The sequence below is a fragment of the Euphorbia lathyris genome, chromosome 10 (genome assembly GCF_963576675.1).
Source record: "Euphorbia lathyris chromosome 10, ddEupLath1.1, whole genome shotgun sequence".
Lineage (NCBI taxonomy): Eukaryota > Viridiplantae > Streptophyta > Magnoliopsida > Malpighiales > Euphorbiaceae > Euphorbia > Euphorbia lathyris.
Window position 1 is genome coordinate 5,030,345 of NC_088919.1, and position 6,565 is coordinate 5,036,909.

A 6,565-nucleotide genomic window follows, 5' to 3' on the forward strand; every position below is an offset into this window, starting at 1 on the left:
ATGACTTAACACATGATGAGGGATATTAGAATAAATAATAAAAAAAACTTGTTTGGAGGGGTACTTTCCTGCTGCAATTGGTGTTTGCAGTGAACACCATGTGTCTCTGGTTATTGGTGCGGAGGGTCCTGAAAGTTAACAGTGTCAATCTTCCTCTTGTGGTCATTCTCAAGGTACGGTTTGAGACGCTGCCCGTTCACTTTGAAAGGGGAATCACCATTTTTTAAAATTTCCACAACTCCATGCTCGAACACCTTGTTTACAGTGAATGGTCCTGACCATCACGACTTTAGCTTTCCTGGAAACAGCCTCAGCCTTGAATTGTACAACAGGACATTTTGTCCTTAGTGAAAGACCTTTTCCTGGATCTTTTTGTCGTGCCACTGTTTGGTCTTCTCTTTGTAGTTTATTGCATTCTCGTACGAGAACAGCCTGAACTCTTCCATGTCACAAAGTTAAAGTTTTCGCTGATCTCCAACAGCCTGTTGCTCAAAATTTAAAAATGTTAATGCCCAAAAAGCCCTGTGTTCCATCTCAACCGGCAGGTGACAAGATTTTCCGTATAACAATCTAAACGGAGACATTCCAATTGGTGTTTTATAGGCCGTCCTATATGCCCAAAGAGCATCGTCAAGCTTGTTTGCCCAGTCTCTCCTAGAACTGCCAACTGTTTTTTCTAAAATTCTTTTGATTTCTCGATTGGAAATCTCCACCTGTCCACTTGTTTGTGGATGGTAAGGTGTGGAAATTATGTGAGAGACTCCAAGCTTGCCCATCAGCTTTTCAAATTTGGCATTGCAAAAGTGGGTTCCTTGATCACTAATGATCGCTCATGGGACATCGAATCTGGCGAACAGCCTTTTTAGGAACTTTACAACCACACGGGCATCATTGGTGGGACTAGCCATTGCTTCAACCACTTGCTCACATAATCTACAGCCACTAAGATATATTTATTCCCGAAAGACGTAGGGAATGGACCCATAAAATCTATTCCCCATATATCAAAAATTTCACAAACAACTATGTTGTTGAGGGGCATGGCATTTCTAGCCGAGATATTGCCTGTTTGTTGGCACTCATTGCAAGTGCTAACAAATAGATGGGCATCTTTAAAAAGTGTTGGCCAGAAAAAACCTGATTGAAGAACCTTGGCTGCAGTTCTGCTAGCGCTATGGTGCCCTCCAGCTTCTCGGTCATGACAATGGCTTAGAACATCCTGTTGCTCCTCTTGAGATATACATTTGCGAATAATTTGATCAGCGCACAACCTGAAAAGATAGGGGTCTTCCCAAAAGTAATATTTAATTTCAGCAAAAAACTTCCTCCTCTGATTAGTGGACAGGTTGTGCGGCTTAAGCGAACTTGCTAGGTAATTAGCAATATCAGCAAACCATGGCGCAGGCTGTGCGGCATATAGATGCTCGTCTGGAAATTTTTCCAAAATCTCTGGTTGTTCCTGGCTGCCTTGGTGAGAAATCCTTGACAAATGATCAGCCGCGACATTTTTCGTTCTCTTTTTATCCTTAATCTCGAGATCAAACTCTTGAAGCAATAATAGCCAGCGGATTAACCTAGGCTTAGCATCCTTTTTCGCGAACAAGTAGCGCAACGTAGCGTGGTATGTGTGCACAATTACTTTGGATAACACCAAGTAAGGTCGAAATTTGTCAAAGGCATACACAACTGCAAGAAGCTCCTTCTCTGTAGTGGTGTAATTCTGTTGGGCCTCGTTTAGCGTCTTGCTTGCATAGTAAATTGGCCTAAACTTTTTCTCTATCCTTTGTCCAAGAACGGCTCCCACACAAGTATCGCTCGCATCGCACATCATCTCAAAAGGTTGCTCCCAGTCGGGTCCTGTCAGTATAGGCGAGTTGATCAGCTTGCTCTTTAAAAGTTCAAACACTTTTAAACAGCTTGCGTCAAACGAAAATTCCGCTTCCTTATGAAGTAAGGCTGACAAGGGTAGCGCAATCTTTGAAAAATCTTTGATAAACCTGCGGTAAAACCCTGCGTGCCCTAGAAAACTTCACACATCTTTTACATTGGCCGGAACAGCCAGCTTTTCTATTACTTCCACCTTCGCTTTGTCCACTTCCATCCCTTTTTCTGAAATTTTATGCCCGAGAACAATTCCGCCCGTAACCATGAAGTGGCATTTCTCCCAATTCAAGACCAAGTGGATCTCCTTGCATCGCACAAGCACGGCTTCGAGGTTGTTTAGACAGCTATCAAATGAGTTTCCATAAACCGAGAAGTCATCCATGAATATTTCTACGGTCCGCTCCACCATGTCATGAAAAATGGACATCATACATCTTTGGAAAGTGGCTGGAGCGTTGTACAGTCCGAACGGCATTCGTCTGTAAGCATAAGCCCATACGGACATGTGAACGTTGTCTTCTCTTAATCCTCACTATGAATTGTGATCTAGTTGTATCCTGAATAACCATCGAGAAAACAATAGAAGGCATATCCCACTAACTGCTCTAACATCTGATCAATAAAGGGCAAAAGGAAATGATCCTTCCTTGTGGCTTCGTTGAGCTTTCTGTAATCAACACAAACTCGCCATCCAATTATTGTTCTTGTGGGCACCAACTCGTCTTTCTCGTTGAGGACTACGGTTGTTCCTCCCTTCTTTGGTACAACGTGAACAGGGCTGGTCCACACACTGTCAGAGATCGGGTAAATAATACCGGCATCAAGAAGCTTGATCACCTCTTTTCGCACAACCTCCTTCATGTGGGGATTCAGTCTGCGTTGCGGCTGGACAGATGGCTTGTGCTCCTTTTCCACCAAGATTCTGTGGACACAGACTGTTGGACTGATACCTTTTATGTCATCTATTTTCCATACGATTGCATCCTTGTTCCTTCGCAAAACGGCCATGAGTTGCGCCTTCTGATCCGGAGTTAGCTTCGAGGATATGATGCCTGGACTTCCGCTGGATGGTTCAAGGAAAGCATACTCGAGGTGTGCAGGCAACAGTTTCAATTCTGGTTTAGACACCGGCATAGTTGGTATCTCCGGTGGTTCTTGATGAGTAGGAACAGCCGGATCGAAAGGAGGTGTTGGTAGGTTGGATTCAATAGAACAGCCTGTTCCTTCACATATGTTCACCTCTTCTCCCAATAAAGTCTCCAGAGTGTCCTGTTCCTGCAAAGTAGAAAGACTTTGAAACTCATCCAAGAAACAGCATGTGTCATCATTATTGTTTGCACGTCTCATTGCCTCGTTCATTTTGAAAATGACTTCTTCCCCATTAACCCTCAAGAATAATTGTCCCTCTCCTACGTCTATCAATGCTCTACCCGTGGCTAAAAATGGTCTACCTAGGATAATAGGAACATGCAAGTCTTCATCAATGTCCATTATAATGAAATCAACGGGCAATATGAATTTTCCTACTTTGACTAGCACGTCTTCCACTACTCCCCTAGGATAACATACTGAACGATCGGCCAACTAAATGGACATACGAGTAGGTTGGGGTTCTCCTAATCTAAGTTTAGCATATACAGAATAAGGCATCAGGTTTATGCTAGCTCCTAGGTCGCATAGTGCATTTTTAATATTTAGCTTTCCAATTGAGCAAGGAATAGAAAAACTCCCTGGATCTTTTAGCTTCTTGGGTAGCTGCTGCTTGTTTTGGAGTATTGACGAACAATCTCTGTTGAGTTGGCTCATGGAAATGTTTTCCAGCTTCTTTTTGTTAGACAGGATGTCTTTGAGGAATTTGGCGTATGTAGGCATCTGTGCCAACGCTTCTATGAAAGGAATGTTGATGTGCAACTTCCTTAAGGTGTCCAATACTTTAGAATTCTGTTCTTCCAGCTTTTTATTGACCAATCGCGTTGGATATGGCACTGGTGGAACATACGGCGATGGTGGCTTATACATTCTTTCACTTTCCCCTTGATCCGGCTTACTGGTACAGGTTGTCTTCCTGGTTTCATCCTCACTGGGAACAGCCTGTTCCTGCTCCTCTTCAGCTTCTTTGGACATTCCTGTGCATTCAGCATTTTCATCAGTCGATATAATGTGTTAAGTTTGCTTACCAGATCTCAGGGTGATTGCCATGACATCGCCCTTTAGATTTGGCTCTGTGTTTCTCGGCATTATCCCTTTTCCTTTTGACGTAGATGCAGCCAACTGGTGAACTTGTGTTTCCAGACTTTTAATTGATGCTTGTGTCTGTTTCATGAATTGCACCATCATTGTCTTCATATCTGGCTCTACATCTTCCTTTGGTGGCACAGGTTGTTTATAATGCTGCTGAGGTTGCCTTTGGTAGTATCCTCCTTGCTGTTGTTGGTATCTCGGTTGCTCCTGCTGGTTCGGCTGGCATGTCCATCCAAAATTTGGATGGATCCTTGTGGCAGGATTATACGTGTTGGAGTACGGGTTAGGTGGATTCCTCTGATTATATCCTGTGTAATCACATTCTGCCTGTGCGCCCTTTCCCTGCTTAACTCCGGGACAGTTGATACTGAAATGAAGGCCTTCACAAAAATCGCAAATGTCATTGAATGGTGGTTCATTGTGAATTGAAGACACATTTATCTTGCCCAGCTGTCTAGCAAGCTGTTCTACCTGACTTGCCAATTTTGACACAACATCTTCATTTCCCATCTTTTTTTCCCTCACTTCTGGCGGAGTGCCAGTTGTAACTTGTGCTTACTACCTTTTCGATAAGGTCATATAAAGCATGTGGCTCAAGATCTTCTAGGTTACCATTGGCAATGGATTAAATCTGGATTTTGTAGATGTTTGTTACACCATTATAGAAATTCTGCACTTGCATCCACATAGGGATACCATGATTTGGTACCCTTCTCAACAGCTCTTTGTATCTTTCCCAGGCTTCTGCTAGCGACTCATCCTCTTCTTGCACAAACTGAGACACTTCATTTCTCAGTTTTATGGCTTGTCGAGGTGGGAAATATTTCATCAGAAAAGCTCGTGCCATTTCTTCCCAACTTGTGATTGTCCCTGGCTGTAAATTTCGTAGCCAGTTCTTTGCTTTATCCCTTAGGGAAAAAGGAAACAGCTTCAGTCTGATTACGTCGTCAGAAACGCCTCTATTTGAGCTGAATGTGTTGCACAACGTGATGAACTCTTGAATATGCCCATTTGGATCTTCAGATTGAAATCCATTAAATTGTACTGAGGCCTGGATCATCTGTATCATGGATCCCTTTACCTCGAATATGTTGTTCCCCTCGTTGGGCAACACGATACATGATGAATGTCCCTATGTGGTTGGCCTTGAATAATCTCTGATTTGCATAATAGGAGGGTTGTTATTCTCTCCTTCTTCTTCTTGGTTTGGTTGAACTGGTTGTTCGGGTGGCACCCTTCCAGCCATTCTTCTCTCTCTTTATTGTTCTCTTTGTCGTGCACGTCGAGCTCCCGCTCTGTTTCGTCTACACGTTCTCTCTACTTCGAGATCGATAGGAAAAACAGGAGGTCCAGCTCTACGCATAAACTGGTAAAGAACTTTTTTTTTTCTACACGCCTTAGCAAACAGATTAAAAACACCCTGTTTCACAGAAATTTCAGATAAATTTTTGTTGCTTTCAATCCCCGGCAATGGCGCCAAAAACTTATTGTCCTCAGATGTGACTCTAGCAAGTGTACTAGATACAAGTAATAAAGTGATAAGTCAAGTATCGTTTCCACAGGGATTGAGATCCAAAATTGTATGAGAAAATCGTTGCTGAACAGTGTGTGCGTGTAAAGGTATCTTTTTAGTAGGATTGATTGTTTGAGTTCGGTCAGTTAAGACAAAAGTGTGCTAAAGCTATAAAAGATATTACAAATAGATGACAGTTTAAAGGATAGAACAGGCTAGGCACTGCCGAACAGGTTGTGCAAGGTCATACAACACTCCAACGAATTAGTGACAATACCAATGAAGTCAAAGTATCAGCTTTAATGCCCACTTAAGTCAACTTTCGTGTGTTCTTAAGTTCCTAAGATTTACTAGAACTAATAGCGTCCTAAAGGAACTTTCTTTCTTGCATTAAGATCAAAGCTGCATTTCTGTTAAGAAAACCCTTGACACAACCATCTAACATGTCTGCTTCGATGTTGCGAGATTGATAGAGAAATTAGTGAAGATGCAAGTAGTGTCCTAACATTCATCTATCACATGCATAAATGCCGAAGCACAGAAATATAAACCCTCATCAACACATCATTGGTAAAATATTACAAATTCATTGAAAGAGTTATAAGACTTACATCACCGGCCCGGACTGGCCGTGCCTATTCAAAATGGATTACTCACTCATATCAAGCAGTGAGCAATAAGAAGTTCTTGCTACATTCAGAAACTCCATTGGAGCTCTCTTATAACGCCTAAAAAGTGACTTTTCTGTTCTAAACAATATATCCGATTATCATCCTCTCCCTCCTCCTCCTTTGCTACATCTATTTAAAGGAGGAAGACCGGGGCCAAAATTGGTACCCGAAAGTACCCTTTCAAAAGTATTACAGAAATAAGTCAACACTAACTACAACTAAACAAAATAGAAATGATTATGGATCCTTTTGACCC